Source organism: Rhinolophus sinicus, chromosome 3 (assembly GCF_057876585.1).
Source record: "Rhinolophus sinicus isolate RSI-liver-muscle chromosome 3, RSI-T2T, whole genome shotgun sequence".
Taxonomy (NCBI): domain Eukaryota; kingdom Metazoa; phylum Chordata; class Mammalia; order Chiroptera; family Rhinolophidae; genus Rhinolophus; species Rhinolophus sinicus.
The window spans coordinates 157,308,260-157,324,779 of record NC_142503.1 but is presented as its reverse complement, the minus strand read 5'-3'; the positions used below and the strand labels follow the sequence as shown (position 1 = coordinate 157,324,779).

Sequence of the window (16,520 nt, the reverse complement as noted above, 5' to 3'; positions counted from 1 at the left end):
CCTTCCTGTCCCCACTCTCCCTGCCCTTCCCAGAGGCACATGTGGGCAAACTCCTCAGCTGAGGGGCTCTCCCTCCATGGCCGTACCTCTGAACTCTTCCCCAAGAAAGGTGGGCATCACTACGTGTGCACAACCCACCTGGTTACTAGTGTGGTGAGCTGTGACCCCGGGGCTTGGCCCTGGTGACAGAGCCAGCACAGTGAGCACTGAGTGGGCCAGGGTCCCATACAGGCCCTGCCCATGGGTCCTAGAATGACCAGGAGCAGCCTCCGTTCCCACATCCTCCAACCCAGGGCTTGGACAAGATCCTCTCAATGGTCCCTTCCAGCTCTAATATCCTGACTCTGTGATGCGAATTTGGCCTTTGGTTTCCCTAGAGGGGGATCTGTTTGCTGTCAGAGAACTTGATGGTTCCCTGGGGAAAGACAGGGAGTTTCCACTGGAGTAGCCCAGGAAGGAAGAGGGGTGAGTGTGTGTGTGTGTGTGTGTGTGTGTGTGTATGCATTTAATGGTTGTTAAAATATTGAATGTCTTCTGTCCTGGTTGGTAAATTGCTGAGCTGTCTCCCCAGGTGCCCTGAGGTCTGCCATTGCTACCCAGACTCTCCCCTGGAACCCACCTCACTGAGATCACCCCAAGATCCATCAACCTAAAGGGGTACCTTGCCCAACAAAGGGTGATTGGTCAGTTCCTCGGCCCCACAAGTGTTACAGATTTTGTCTATTTGGCTTTACCCCACATGTGTGTGTCTTTCTCTGGCAGGTCCCCAACAGACAGGTGACATTTTAGAGGTGCCCCGTCTCTTACATCCCTCCAGTGCCTCGCTCCCTATTCTAGGAAAATAAATATATCCCAGTCAATAGACATTAACAACTGCATCTTTGTGAGTGGGGGTCGGAGGCTGTCTCATGTTGGAATCCCTGTTAAGTCCCTGTGGATTATTTGTAACCCAGCTGTTGACAGATGCTGGACCCAGTATGTGAGCCTGTGGGCTTTTCCTTTCCTCTCTTCTTGGAAGACCCCGTGTGCTGATTAATCCTGCAGCCTCTTGGCTCTTGGAGGCAAATCCTGTTGGCCATTGATTCCGGAAGAGATGGCTCATAGCAGGGCTGACTTCGGTGCAGCGAGATGGAGAGAGAGAGCGAGCCAGCACAAGCGAGCGTGGCGTGGGGAGAGAAAGGAGTGCAGCAAGTTCAGGTGTTAAACTACTGAGGTGGAAAATTGCTCTGACAGTTATGATGTTGTTGTTTCGGGGAGCAAGGGTTACGCTATCGTTTACTTCAGCCACGCCTGCTGCTGCTGCCAGGCTGCCTGTCTCACGCAAAGCTGCTCACTGCCAGGTGTCAGAGCACAGCTTTTTGCCTGTCTTTGGAGAAGCCGGTCACTGGGGAGCTCCAGGGATGGCCATCCTTGGGGAGCTGGGGTGGGCAGGACCCTTTGCTCCTCTGAGCTGCTGATAGCAGTTGCCAGGGTCTGGCTTGGAACCCAGAGCTAGCCAGTAGGAGGATGAGGGGACCTGGTATGTAGGGAGCATCCTCGTGGGCCAAGCCCTGTGCAAGGTATTGAATATGCATGAGCTCCTGTGACCCCGTGTGCAACATTGCCAAGTGAGGTGACTGAGGCTTGGAGAGAAGACACAGATGGCTCAGGGAGTATAGCAGGAAAGTGGAACCAGAAGGGAGAGGAGAAGTGCTTCTTTGGATCATACCACGAGTCAGACTTGGTTTCTTGTATGGGCGTTTCATCAAGCCAAGAGGAACCTGCCTCACTCTCCATCAGCCCGTCCAGTAAAGAGCTTTTATCCATCAGGTGATTCAGCTCCAAGTGAGACATCAGTGCTGGGAGGCACGTGGGCACCACGTAAACCTGTGCCCTTTCCCTTAAAGAGCAGGGAGCCTGAGTGGGAAGCAATGGGAACAGCGTGAGAGGACAGTCGGCATGTTAGAAGTTCTCCATTAGAGAACTGAGATCAGAGTGAAGGGGACTGAAGGCCAGAGAAGGCGCCTGGAAGAGAAGGGAAGGAGGAGAAGAAAGGTGAGAAGGGGCTCCAGGCAGGGGATTATTGTGGGGTGTCATGGCATGCCCAAAGAGGATGCGCATGTAAGTGGGGCAAAGGCTTCAGCTGGAGGGAGCAGCCTCCTCTGAGGCCCAGATACCCCCTGCTGTGGCCCAGTTCTGGGGGACTCATGCCCTGGGCTCTGAGCCACTGCTGTCAATTGTGCAGGCTGGCCCCTGGGAGGTGCGCTGGTCACCATTGCCATCTGGGTGTGAGCAGGCAATCTGGGTTGTGACAACCTGCTGCCCCAAGGGCCATGTGCATCCACAAGGCCACCATCGGAGGACAGTGGTGGGTTGCCTTGATGACAGTGATGTGCCGCCTCTGTCTGTATTTTCCTGTGAATAAAGGGGAGGTTTCTAGAAGCCAACAGTTCTCTTTCGGGAGACTTTAAACTCAGGAATGGTCCAGAGAGAAACACAGCCAGGCAACCACTGGGTAAGAAGCAAAGTTTTCGGGAGGATGAACCAGGACCCCTCAGGTGTCAAGGGTCAGATGTGAGGGGTCAGCCCAGGTTCTGAGTAACAAAGCTGCAGAGTGATTTCCATTTTCTCCGCCCCTGAAGGTGATGCTGGGAGGTGACTTACACAGCAAGGAAAAGTCCTGGCTCAGCTGGAAATAGGGTGGAGAGGAAGGTGGAAGTCTGGGTTCCAGCACTGCCTGCTGCATTGAGCTGCTCACTCTTTGTGTCTTTATTTTGTCTCCAGAAAATAGGGACCCTCTTTCCAGCCCTTCCTACCCTGTGAGAGCACTAAAGATGCGTTGAAGGGAAAGGTGTGACTTGAAACTAAAGTGGGTTTTTATTGAACAAAGGGGGAAAGTGACACAGGAACGTGTTCACCTGTCACTACGTCACTATCCCTGGTGACAAGCCCATGATTCCTATGGGACCCAGCAGTGACCAAGCGGGACTGGGATCCGGAGGAGTGGGTGGGTCAGGTGGTACTGCAGAGTTGAGGCTTCTGGAGCAAAAACCTAGGAAGCAGCGGGCTGCCTAGGCTGGGCCTTGGAACCTGGAGCTGGGCAGGGGGGAGGGGGGAGGGGTGTCATGAAGCAGCGTCTGCCCGCACCCTCCTTACTCCTTACTCCACTCCCTGTGTCAGGTCGCTGTACCACTCAATGCCTGTGATTATTTGGGGATGGGAACCAGGCACTGAAGAGCATTTGGGCAGCAAAGTGCTGAGTAGGCGGGCAGACCCCTAGTCCCCCTCTTGTCCTGTGCTCCCAGAGCCTGCTCGCTGCCTTCTGTCAACAGAGCCGGGAGCTCCACTCCTGGCCCCCAGCGCAAAGGGAAAGTGGGATTGGGGCTCCCTGAGCTGGGGAGGACTCTCCCACGGCTGCGGGGAGCTCTTCTCTGCTGGAAACTGGGGATCCACCAGAATTAATGATCTATTCTCTCCGGTAGATGCATTTGCTGTAGGAAGTGAGGAACTCCTGAGGGAGCAGCAGGGGAGACCGAGGACTCCTCAGAAGACGAGGAAGCTGTGATTTCTCCCATCATTTCAGAATCCAGGGGTATCGCCTGGAAGGAAGTGCTTGTCTGGGGTGGCGAGCCTTCTTGACAGATGGCGAAACCCGGGCTCAGAGAGGGGCGAGATCTGCCCCTGCTTGGTGGCAGGGCAGGACCTGAAGCCAGGGTCCTGACTCCTGGTCCAGGGCTCTCTGCCTCCCCTCTGGTAGAGCCAGGTCTGGGGAATAAGGCCTTGGTTTTCCCAGAGGACTCAGCCCCAGTCTGTGCAGGCAGAAGAGGCAGCTATGGTGGCTGCTGAGGAGAAGGGACGTTTCGGTTCCTCTCTTTTGTGTCTTCCCTTCTGGGCTTGGGAGGAGCCTGAGGGAAGGAGACCTTTCCCTGGGGACTTTGGTCAGGCATCTGTGGTGTCCCGGCATGCCGCCTGTGCTTTGGGGGGCGTCTCAGCTAATTAGGACATTCCACCCCACTCCGATCATTCCGAGTAGGTCATAGGTACGAGGCTTGCCACTCCGGAAATATTCCCAGTGCATTTAAATGCATTATCCTGACCCCCAACATATTCCTTCCTTGTCTTCCATCTTTCCTAACTCCCACCAAAATTAAACAGGGTGATGGCGCTAGAAAGGGGATGGGACTGATTGTCTGCCACTTGAGTTTTCATCCCAACTTAGTCGCTGGCAAGGGGCATGGCTTTGGAAAGTCTCTTCTTCTCTTTGAGCCTCAGTTTCCCCATTTGAAAGCAGAGGGACATGATTATGACTCAAAGTGTTCTTGCCCGCGTATCCTAAGATTCTAATGGATTCCCAAGTGAACCTCTTCGTTCATTCATCCATTCTTCCATTTAGCTAACAAGTCTTAGTAGCCTGCCTACTGTGTGTGAGCCACTCTCTTCTTAAGGGACGGGCGTGTTCACCAGGGACAAGGAGGGTAGTTTCCTGAGGTTGCTAAGTCACCAAAACTGGGAGGAAAAGCCCCTTTCACAGGTTCTGTGCCTTTTCAAAGAATATTAATTACTCTCCAAGGAAGTCTCCATTCTGAGTAGTTCCCTTTCTCTGGTAATTAACATTACATGTCATTAACACTCAGGGAACATTGTATGATCAAAGGCAGCATAATTCGTAGCAAGATTCTGAGGAATAACACAATATTTGTTAATTATGTTATTGATTCTCATGGTTTGGAATATCCTAATTATTCCTGATCCCAACCGGACCCCACCATGCCTGCCAGGCTGGCTTTGAACTGCTGTCCTCCCCTGGGTGGCCTGGGCACCTGCTCCAGGGCTGGTGGGACCACAGCTTTCAAAGGGATCAGAGCAGCTTTGTCTCCTCAGAGCCACATGAAAGGGGGAGCTGGTTGGGACGTGGGGGCTGCTTCTCACAGCTCCGACTGAATGGATTGTAACATCTCACTTTATAATTAACCAGATGCTGTTAGTTGACTTCTTGGGGACTCCAGTCGGCACTACTTCAAGGGAGCAGTAGGATGGGGGTTCTAGGCCCAAGGCCACTTGCTGCTTCTGAAGAATGCAGCACTCGGTGCTGCTCCTGAGGCCTGCTGGGGACGGGGAAGCCTCTGCGGGTGCGGGCTCCCCAACTGGCTACGAAACTGCTAAGTAGGCTGGTGGATTTCTATCAGTGGCATAATTACCAAATGATGCTTGTTTCTTAATCGTCTCTATTTATGAGTGGGCCAAGCTCCCTCCGTCTTGTTGGTGAGTTTTGCAATTAACCTTTGTAATTGTGTGACAGTTGGCTCTCCACTTCGTAAGTTTTGTCTGAACCCCCGTGGGCTGCGTTCTGAGTCATGCTGATAGGAGGTGTGGTCTGTTCAGCTGAGGAGGGGGCCTGGGCGTGTGGACATGGCAGGAAGATGGACTTAGCCTGAAGAGAGCATGGACACCATCACCAATAATAATGAAAACAGTGCATCCCCGGGCTGCACTGCCACGGTCAGCCCTCACAGTGGCCCCGTGAATCAGGCCCTGTTAATTATCCCCACTTTACAGATGGGGAATCCAGGGATCGGAGAGATCCAATAGCCATCAAGGTCACAAGGCCTGGCAGAATCAGGAAGCAAGCCTGACTAGACTGTCTGGTTATGACACACCATGTCACGGAAGGTTTTCTCTAAGTGGCTTCTAGGCATTTCCAGAGCGTTTACTCATGCCACGGTCGGTGGAGCTCCACGGTGCCTGCATCTGTGGTTGTGGTTATTTGTGAAAGGGAGGTGAGGGGGTGGGAAAGGATCTGTGAGTGAGAGCCCAGGGCAGAGGAGAGAGGAGGACACTGAGAAGCTACTGCCATGGCACAGACACTTGACTCCTTCCTGTTCCAACCATCTGCCCCTTCTTGTCTTGCCTTGGTCTTTTCAGTGTCTCCTTACAGTTCTGGAGGCCCTGAATGGCCTTGTCCAGGAACCAGCCATTATTTATTGAGTGCCCTGGGGTAGTGAAGTGGTGGGAGAGATGGTTCCTGCCTCAAGCAGCCTCTGCTCTAATAGGGGACCAGTTAGATCCTGACATTCTCTTGGGGAGGGATGGCGACTGGTGACCTGGCACCAGACCTCAAATCCCACCCCCATTGACAGCTGGGACAGAAGAGATGGAGAGGGATTGCCCAGCTGCTGAGTGGTGGGGGCTGGGTAGACAGGGGTGAGGTAGAGGAGGGCACAGTGACTGAAGGGCTGCCAGCCGCTGGGGTCAGCTGGTGTGGTCTGGAGATGTGACCACAGAGGCTCATGGCACCCCAGGCCCACAGTGGCAGCCTCCCCAGCATTCTTCCTGCCCCAGCCCCGCCCATTCCTATCCCTTCTTCCCTATCGTAGCCAGTGGGAGGTTGCTTACTTTTCTTTTTACGTTCTGGGGCCGATGCCAAGGGAGCCTGAGAAGGGGCACTGGCCAGAGGATGGGGCAGATGAGCTGAAACCTGAAGGTCTCCACACAAATAACTCCACAGAAATGGGATCATATCACACTTGGTTGTTTGGTGTGTTTTTGTGTGTGTGTGTGTGGTTTTTTTTTTAGCTCATTCTTTTAAAAATGTTCTCTTTAGCTTGCCTCCCTTCTCTTTGTTCCCTTGCATCGTGCCCTTCACCCTGTCCACTCAGGGAATCCCTGCCAACACGTCCCTCTGTATCCTTCCATATCATGTAAGTCCAGCCATGTACAAACACATATGTGTGTGTGTGTTTGCTTTCTAAACACAGCCTTTGACTTTTTCCCTTCCCCAGTACCTCCTGTAATCCCTCCAACTCAACCAGTGTTTCTCTCCTGCGTTGCTTTTGATGGCTGTCACCTATGGTGTGGCTATCCACCCATCTTTAAAAAAATTACTGCCCTACTAATGAGCGTTCACAGTCTTACCACTATTTTTTTTTTTAAATCAGAAAAAGATCTTTTGAAACTCCGACTCTAGCCAAATCGATCCCTTATTTAAAACCTTCCGGTGGCTGCCCACTGATCTGAGGGCAGGTCATGGTCCACAGGGGTGATGGTGTGTAGTATTCTAAGACTGGTGCCTTCCAGCTCAGCAAGTGCCACTGCTTCCGACTCTGCCGCAGCCAGATGACTCAGTGCTGCTTCCTCAGAGGCACCTGCGCTTTCTCCCCGTGCCCCAGCTCTCCGCCCTACCTGGCTAACTCCTCCTCCAGGTCTCAGTGCCCTTCCCCAGACCCCTGAACAATGGCCTCAGAATGTGGGGCTTCTACCAGGTACGGGCACTTCCCGGCCACGTGTTGTTCTCTCTCTGGCTAGCATCTGACTTGGTATGTTATGTATCCAGGGCTTTGCCTGAGGTCTGGCACTGACTAGGTGCCGCTCTGTTGGGTGAATGGTTGGCCTCTGAGGAGGCCGACAAGAACCGTGGACTGGGCCACCGTGTACATAAGGTGCCAACTGGAGAGGGACAATGAGTCAGAATATAGGAGCAGGGTCCCAGGTGGAAGCCGGATTGTTCACGCGTGGGCATGGAAGGCAGGGTTGGGGAGGACAAAGTTGGAACAGATGAGACGCCTGAGGTTCACCTTTGGGTCTCATTGCCAGCGGAAGAGATCCAGGGGACAATCCAGAGACCTAGCAGCTAAGAACAGGCCAGTATCCACCGCCAATCCCAGGTTAGGGCGGGTGTCTGCGTTATGCCTGCTTCGGAGAGATTGGCTTCAGGAGTGGGACTGAGTTTTTAAGCGGGAGCATCATGGCACCCTGAAGGGAGTAGTTAGAGAACGCAAAGGCAGAGGAAATGGGCCATGAGGGGCCAAAAGGGGCAGGGAGGCTGAGATACAACATTCCGTGAGGAGGTGCTGATCTTTGTAAACAACACGGGACCCGGGGCTGAAAACCCCACTTTGTTCTTTGCTTCCACTGCCTTGCAGCTACTCCGTGTGCTCCATGGACCAATGCCAGCCCACAAGCTATTGGGGCTAGAGTGAGATAAGTTCAGAAATGGAGAGAAAGTACTAGAAACTTGATAGCAACCTGACATTGATACAGGCAGGGGGTTCCTCTCATTGGATGGGGTAGAGACCAGTGGGGGAGGTGGGGGTGCAGGGTCGCACCTGGCATGAAGTGCATGGAGTCGTGCACTGTGAGACCACATAGCAGTCTGTGTCTTATTAGAAATAAAGATAAACTCTTATAGACTGTGAGGAACTCCCATCCAAATGGTAACTACTGGCTTGTCTCTAGCTCTCCTGAGGACAGAGCAAGAAGGGACGCGTCCTCTCAGCAGCCAGTAAGAGGGACTTCAGTTAGAAATCTGTAGGAAGGAAAAGCTGTAGTTAGCTGTCCCTGTCGTCTGGAAGAATGTAGACTCTCCTTCCCTCTGAAGTCTTAGAGAGACTATCCTTTACTGCCTGGGGAGGGGAGGCCAACCATGGCACCTAGAACAGACTTACTGCTGGAGATGAATGTGGATAATTCCCTTCACTTGTGTCACTTATTATACCTTTCAAAGCACTCTCCTTTGTAATCTTTACAACCCCCTCCAGGTAGATCACAGCAGGAATTGTCATCCTCACTTTGCAGAATTGAGAGCTAAGAATCAGAGAAGTTAAGTCAGTTTCCCAAAGTTACCCAGCAAATAAACACCAAAATAGGATAGAAGACAATGCCCAGAGGTTTTTATCATTGGCAATGAAGAGCAGTATGGGGAAATTGAAGGACACAGCCAGGTAAACAACATAAACAGCAGCTACTATTTACTATGTGCTCAATAGTGATAACAGCTATATTTGTGAGCTTGTACAGTGCATTCCATACCGTGTGTAATTACCTCATTTGATTTTCACAATGAATCCAATTACTATCTCCATTTGCAGATGAGGAAACAGAACCTCTTTGAGATTAAGTCGTTTATCCGAACTCACTTGGTTAGTAATTAACAGAGCTGGTTCTTGATTCAGACCACCTGGCCTAGAGCATGTTTTCTGCACCACTGCACCAGAAGCCAGACAACAGCCACCCTTGACCTTCCCAGGTACATGTGGTGTCACCAATCTCACAGCCAGAAACTGAGGCTTGGTCACATTAGGGACTTGGCCCAGAGCTACACACCTAGTGGAATTCAACTGCATCTAGGCTGGGGTTCAAGGTGAGCCTTGCTGATTCCTGAGCCCAGCTCTTCTGGCACATTCTGCAGCCTCTCATAGCCACAAGCTCTGCCCCAGGGCCCACAGGTGGGCAGGCTGTGCTGATGGGTCAGTCCACAGCTTGGACCTAGTCTGCCCTTTCCCTTTCCATGTAGTGAGGACTGGAAAGTCAAATGCATTCAGTTCAACTGGCAACTGCTAATTTTTAACGCCTGAGCTGCTGGTGGCTCCTCGTTGTGTCACATCACACAGAAGATTTATGGCCACTTTGAAAGTGGCTCTGAAATAAGACAAAACTCAATATTGAATTTTTTTTGCCTCCTCCCTTTGGGGTTTTAGGGCATATGATATCAGCTTCCTCCCCATTAGCATATTTCTAATGAGAACTTATTAAGGAGAATTTCATTGCAGCTTTCAGAATTGTCATTAGAGGAGGGAGTGGGAGGAAGAGCAAGGCACAGGTAGATGAGGGCCTTGGTAGCTCTTGGCCCTGGGCCTGCGCTTGGCTCCAGCCTCCTGTAAGTGAACTCTGTTTTCCAGTCCACGCGGGAGGGGTCCTACTGCTTTTCACTGGGCACTGGGCAAAAGGAAAGTGGGTGGTCAAACAGTAGGACCCACCACGCCGGAGGACCTGGGTTGGCTCAGTCACTGCCCATGAATGGATAGACCCTCACGCTTCTTTGAACCTCAGTTCCCCCACCTGTAAAATGGTAGCTAGGCTCTGTGGGGAGAAATGGCATCTCCAAGGTGCTCAGTGAACAACGGTGAAGTAGATAGATGGTAGAGAGAAGAATGACAGTGTTGTCCCATGAACGGAATTGGCCATGGATGCTAGGACACCTGTCTGTCGGGGTGCCGGTAAATGTTTGTTCATTCACTACCTACAGTTGGGCTCAGATGTGTTGATTGGTTCTCAGGGCACTTGTGCCAGCCCTGGACTGGGTAGGCGGGGGAGCTACAAGCCCCTCTGCCCTGCATCTGTTGCTGTATAGATGTGCTATGGGGAAGGGTTGATGGGCATTCCTGGCACAGCAACTATGCCCTCTCCTTTCACCCGGGCCTGGATGACTTCTTGGAGGTGGCAGGCAACTTCACTAATGGCTTAGCAGGACCCTCCTTCTGCCACTTAATGACACTTTGATGGGGCAGGGGAGCTTTGTGAGTCCAAGGCAGAACCAGGAGATTGGCAGGAAGGAGATACCTAGGCTGGGTTCACGTGCACTGGAGTGAGAAGGGACAAGGAGACAGAGAAAGGATAGGGTCACGCCCTGGGGAGGCTTTTATCTCAATGAGTGTCCTAACCCCTGCCCTCAGGGAGTCCCAGTGGGTGGTTCTCCACCCTGGCTGCTCATTAGAATCAATGGGGAGCTTTAAAAAAAATACTGATGCCCAAGGTCTACCCACAGAAATTTGGTTCTAGTTGGCCTGGGGTAAGGTCCTAAGTATGGATATTTTTACATGTCCCTAGGTGATTCTCACGTGCAGCAGGGGTGGATGTCACAGTTTAGTGTGTGTATGTGTTGGGAGAGGGGAGCTAAATGTTCTGCCCAGAAGGAGTGACCTCCCCCGCCGGCCACCCACGGGCGAGCCTCAGCTCCTGCCCTGAGCTCTCTGATGGGGGTACCCTGATTTCTGTCGTTGCAGTTCCCCAGGGACTGGGGAGGTGCCAGAGGAAAGGGTGAGGTGCCTATTGCCACCTCTGGACAAGTGTCAGCCGTCTGTCCCTGTGCCTCCTGGTCCCTATTATGCTGCAGACACTATGGGCCTCTCCTCCTCCCTCCTGATTCCCACCTCAGCGTCCTCATCACTAACATCTCTTCTAGGATCAAATGTGACAGTGGATTAGGACACACGGGGGCACAAACCACTGCTCAGGGATTGTTACGATTGGAGAGACTCTGCAGAAGATGTCCGCTAGTCCCGGGGAGAGAGGGCTGGGGAAATAGTTTCTCAGGGTCTGAAGAGTAGGGCACAGAAGAAAGAGTGGGATAAACTCCAGAAGCTTTCCTACAGGTGGCAGGGAGAGAGCCTGGCCAGCCACTGGCAATTCTTCTCTGCACCCAAGGACAGGAGGGCCCCTCTGGGACAGAGCTGGGTGAATGGGCTCGAAAGACAAGGCGACAAAGACTGGGATTGACTGAGCAACTGCTAAATTCAAGGTGCCCAGAATCCAACATGCCCCTAGGGGGATCTCACGATCCCCCTCTCCCCTTGCCTGCCTTCAAGGAGGCTCTACTCAAGGGCCTCCCTTCCCTTTCCTGGAAGCATGTGGAGAGGGAGGGACACTGGATTTGGGGGTCTAAAGGCCTGGATTTTATGTCAGTTCTGTCTGCTATCAGCAATGTGACCTTGGGCAAGTCTCTGTCCTCTCAGCCTCAGCGCTCTCATGCCAAAACAGAGACCTGCTCGGTGATGCATCGGTCCAATCCTTGGCTCTGTGCCAGGTGCTGAGAGCACTGGGAGGGAGCCCTCCTCCTTGCCATCTGCTCTAGCTTCAGAGAACCACTGTAGAACTGCAAAGCGCTGTGGGGACTTTAGCTAGAGTCCACGTTTGGCTTTACAATTACAGGACTGTCAGTCAACGTCCTTTCATCAGTGGGGAACTGAGGCCCAGAGAAGCTGTTAAGAGTCTTCCCGAGTCCCATAGCTGGTGAATGATGCTGGAAAGTGGGAACTCAGGCCTCTAAGCCCATGTCCTGTCCTCAGGTGAGACCACCCCCTTGAGACGTGATTCTAGGAAGCAGCCTAGACAGGTGCAGTGACTCGCTCAGGGTCACACAGCCAATTATTGGCAGACCTGGGTGAGAGCCCCGGCTCTGGGCTTCGCTGTCCCCGGCCTGTTTCCAGTGCTCAGCTCAGGCTGTCCTCAGAGCCCCTGGGCAGCCTCGTCAGCAGATTCTGTCCCCTCACAGAGCAGTTCCAGACTGGGGGCTGCACTGGCTCACTTGCTCTTCCCGCATATATTCGCTGTGACACATAGACGCACAGCTCTACCATTTGGCTTTAGTGATTGCTCCACAGTGGGTGAAATTGGTTTGAAATAAATGTCTCCTCTGCCTTCCTCCCTACGGGTGATTTTATCCTCATCTCTACTTTGTGGAGTGATCCAGAGCCTGGCATGTGCCTGTTCTGTCTAGATATGTCCTTTTTGATGCAAAGATGGTGCCACAGCTACTGCTGAGCCAGGTGTTTCCTGAGAGCCCTGGGGAGGTGGCTGCAGAATTCCACAAAGCACTGCCCCTTCCCAGTTGCCTGGACCCATCCCCACAGCTGGGGGCTCCTGAGCAGAGCTGAAGGTGAAGAAGGACTAGGAATGCTCTCACTTTTTAAGGTGTTAGAATATTCTCTGGGTGGGGCCCAGAGTGGGGTGGGCCCTGCTCGCTCCTGGGGCACAAACCACTGCTCTGTCTTGCTGGGGAACTCATAAAAGAAACTCCGTGTTCTCTCAGGGCAGGAAAGGTATGGGGGGGTGAGGGTGGGGTCATGTGCTTAATGATTGATCCCATTCAGATCTCCTGCCAATTATTGCTGCCCCACCCCCCAAGCTAGCACTAAGGGTAGAGAGGGAGGGGTGGGGCTTTGTCCCCTTAAAGGCCTCTCTGGACCCTCTCCCTTGATTCCTCAAAGCACAGCTGAGGCCAGGTTGGCACATTTAAAGGAGGTGGGTAGGCTAAGGGATGTCACAAAGGAAACAGAGAAGACATTGTAAACTAAGAAAACTGGTCTTAGTTTAGGGGGTCTGGCACCCTCATCTGCAACCCTAGAGGTACTAGGAATGTCACCCTGCACAGTTCCAGTGGCAGAGGCACGCAGCCTCCCCACCCATCGGCTGGTGTCAGAGCCCTAGGGACCTTAAAGACCATCTAGTACTTTCTCAGCCGGGTTTAAGAGAGAATTCGGCCCTAATGCCCTATGCCGTCCTCTGTATGTAATATTTGGGCTTTTCTCCTGTGCATCTAGAACAGTATGAATTATATACCATCTTTGGTAGAGTTGAGAAAATAGGCACTGAATCCTTTTCTGGGTTCCGAAAGGCTTCCTGGCGAAGAAAGCCTTCCTCTCAGCTAACAGAGGACCATGAAACACCAAGGAGGCAGGAGACTTGCCCAAGGTCACACAGCTAGCTGAAGTCAGACCTTTTCTCACAATAGCATTGTGTCCTCCCTTCCTTTGCTCAAATTCAGTGAGCACGGAGGAAGCTCCGATCCAAAGAGATGACCGCAACCCACCCCAGTATATCACACACGACACGCACACACACATGTGCATACACACACAAGCTCCTGAGTCTGAAGGTTATAGTGCTGGACAAGCAAGTAGTCCTAAGTTCAGATCTAGTTCATCTACTTCCAAACCGTGAGCCTTTTCGTTACGTGTATATGGAGATCATAGCATCTACTTCACAGAGTTGCTATGAAGCCCAGTACCCAGCACAGGGCAGGCTGTCAGGAGCCATTCCCCTTCTGCTTTCCTCTGGTGCTCAGTGAGCTTCCCTGCTTGGCCAGGGAGCTGAACCTTCACTGTTTGACTCAGTCCACATCCGGGTTCTCATCCAACAAGGCTTGTCAACAGAACGTTCTTAGTAAGTGCTCTCAGCATACGAGGTGTGATCAACACATACAGCGAACGTTTAAATTAAAAAAAAATTATTACAGTAAAAGACACATTGTTATTAATCCCCCTCAAAATACTCCCCTTCACTTCAAACACGATGGGATAAGTATCCCATCGTTCTTGCCACTTTCTGAAGCAGTTCTGGAAGTCCTCTTTCGTGAGTGTCTTTAGTTGCTCTGTCATGGCTGCCTCGATGTCCTGAATTGATTCAAAACGTTTTCCTTTCACGGTTATTTTAACTTTGGGGAAGAGCCAGAAGTCGCATGGTGCCAGATCCGGTGAATAAGGTGGATGAGGACACACCATAATGTTTTTATTTGGCAGAAATTGTCAGATACCAGAAACGATGTGTGTGACACAGAATATTGTCATGATGGAGGGTGATTTACGGCACACTTTCAACACACCTTCTATCAACTGTAGCTCACACCTGACTGACTGCACCAAACAAGTGGAAACTTGTCACACACTGTTACTAAGTTTCCACGTGCTGCTTCCCGTATTGAAGATCCCTGCCTTTCTGTTGGATGGCACTCGGCAGTGGCATTCACCCTATGTTTTGATCACAATGGAAAGGCTCCGTGTCACACATCGCTTCTGGTATATGGCAATTTCTGTCAAATAAAAACATTATGGTGTGTCCTCATCCACCTTATTCACCGGATCTGGCACAACTGGTGCCAGACTTCTGGCTCTTTCCCAAAGTCAACATAATTCAGGACATCGAGGCAGCCATGACAGAGCAACTAAAGACACTCACGAAAGAGGACTTCCAGAACTGCTTCAGAAAGTGGCAAGAACAATGGGATAAGTGTGTTTGAAGTGAAGGGGAGTATTGTGAGGGGGATTAATGGCAATGTGTCTTTTACTGTAATAAATATTTTTTAACATTTAAGCAGTCACTGTATTTTTTTTATCACACCTCATACATGAATGTTGCCTGATGCTCACCTGAGCTCAAACTTTCAGCTCCAGGTCCCCAGACCCACGCCCTACCTGCCCCCTCCCCTTTTCTTTCTTCTCCCCCGTCTTGGCACAGCCAAATGTCTGTGTGTCAGAGGCCTACCACAGTTTAGCAAGCTTTTGGCCTGCCTCCTGCTCTTCCTACCCACTGAGTTTCTGTATGTGTTATGGCAAATTTAGAAATTTGTGGGCACACCGCAGAATTAGAACATTGGGGAAGCATGGATTAGACTTGGCACAAGCTTCTCATTTTCTACATATCAGTGATTCGGCATGAACGAAGGTTAGTGCCTCATAACCAGGCCTGCCTAGGGAAAGGGCAGGAAGCCACCCGAGAAGCTGGAGTCAGAGGGGTCCTGCCTCGCCTCCATTTCGCCTTGAGAAATGGGAGGTTCAGATGTCCGAATTTCCCATTGAGTTGGAAGTTAAGCAGAGAAGACCTTTCTATGGTTCCAAGACCTGCTACCAAAACCCTTTTGCAATTGTGCCCTTTTCCTGTCCTGCCTTGGTAAGTGGATTATGATGAATGGGATCAAATTTCTCTGGGTTTATTGGGATTTTGCATGATGTCGGGGCCATCATTACAAAAGGCCTTGTCCTTGTTCAGGAGTGGGTATGAAGTGAGGGAAATGAAGCTGAATAAATTGTCAGCACAGACGCTAGCCTTGGAAACTGCTTTTCAGGAGAGGGAAAAAAATCTTACTGGCTCTGGGGTAGAAAAGCACCAAATGCGAACCGAGCTTAACTGGGTGTGGTGAACTGTTTTGGTGGCATCTCAGTTAACTGAGGTTTGGTTACATTTTCTCCTGGACACTGGTGTTCAGGGTGACCTGTGCCCAGCTGGGCCTAACTCAGTGACACGACACAAACCCTCCTCCCTTCCTCCTCATAACGTGCCTTGCCTCTCTCAGGCCTAAATGCCTCCATCGGCATTGTTCCACGGAACCCTCAAAAGGAGCTGCTCTGACATGTTAAGCTTTTTAATTTAGCACACACCGTACGCATATGCCCCCAGACTAAACAGAATTGATTTATAATTCTCTTAATGGAAGCGCAGGCTTTAGTTGCTCCAGAAATAGATCGTTACCTCTGCCACCTTTTGTAATTCTTTTCCCTCCCATTTTTTTTTTTTTTTTTTAATATCACTATGGTCTAAAAATATGACATTTTATTTCAGCCCTCTATCCTAATCCACTAAATGCCAGAGATTTCTTTTTAGACCTTTAATTTATAGCATGTTTGTTCGGTTTCACTTCATTAATTAATGTTCTTCCTAGGCCCCCACGCCAGAGTCTTTGTGTAATGTTCTCTTACAGTAAGCAGGTGCTTTTATCCTTAATGAACAATTTCCTGGAAAAGACTGAAATAAACAACGAATAATCCAGCCAGGAACACAAAGAATCTGGGAGTTGTGTGCCATTCTGCAAATTAAATCTGGGGCAATGAGGGATAGATTTCTATCTGCCACAGTGCTGTTTTAGTGGCTCCTTCCTTTGGGGTGGAGGGCAAGGGGTGCTGAAGTTCTGGAAGGTGAGGGAGCTTCTTGCTCCTTCAGGAAAGAGTTCAGAGGAACTGTTTTTATCACAGGTACGAAACATGTGGCTGTGGAGATGATTGTCAGACACAGCGTAGGTCGGAAATGTAGCCAAATTGGCCCCTGGTTCCAGACTTGGAATCATCCCTAGCTTTGACTGTGGGTCAGCGGGGCCAAATTGTAAGCTTACTGAAATTCATCTTCAGTCCCTTTCTCTCTGTTCTGGTAGACTTGCCCCACCCCAAGGAGCCAGTCCTTTTCGGGGAACCCTCATAATCTCAATCTCTCTCTGTACA

At 51.2% G+C, this 16,520-nt stretch overlaps 1 protein-coding gene across 15 annotated transcripts in view; it reads left to right on the top strand.

The window, feature by feature from the left end:
- MEGF11 (multiple EGF like domains 11) overlaps window positions 1–16,520 on the top strand; it is a 368,267-nt gene that overhangs the window by 121,529 nt on the left and 230,218 nt on the right. Inside the window, exon 1 of one of the 15 annotated variants that reach the window (XM_088797312.1) lies at window positions 15,004–15,198. The exons of the other annotated variants lie outside the window; for them this stretch is intronic. The gene's annotated coding sequence lies outside the window, so the exon portion shown is untranslated. Of the gene's footprint in view, window positions 1–15,003; window positions 15,199–16,520 lie in introns of those variants that run through there. 15 annotated transcript variants of the gene reach the window in all.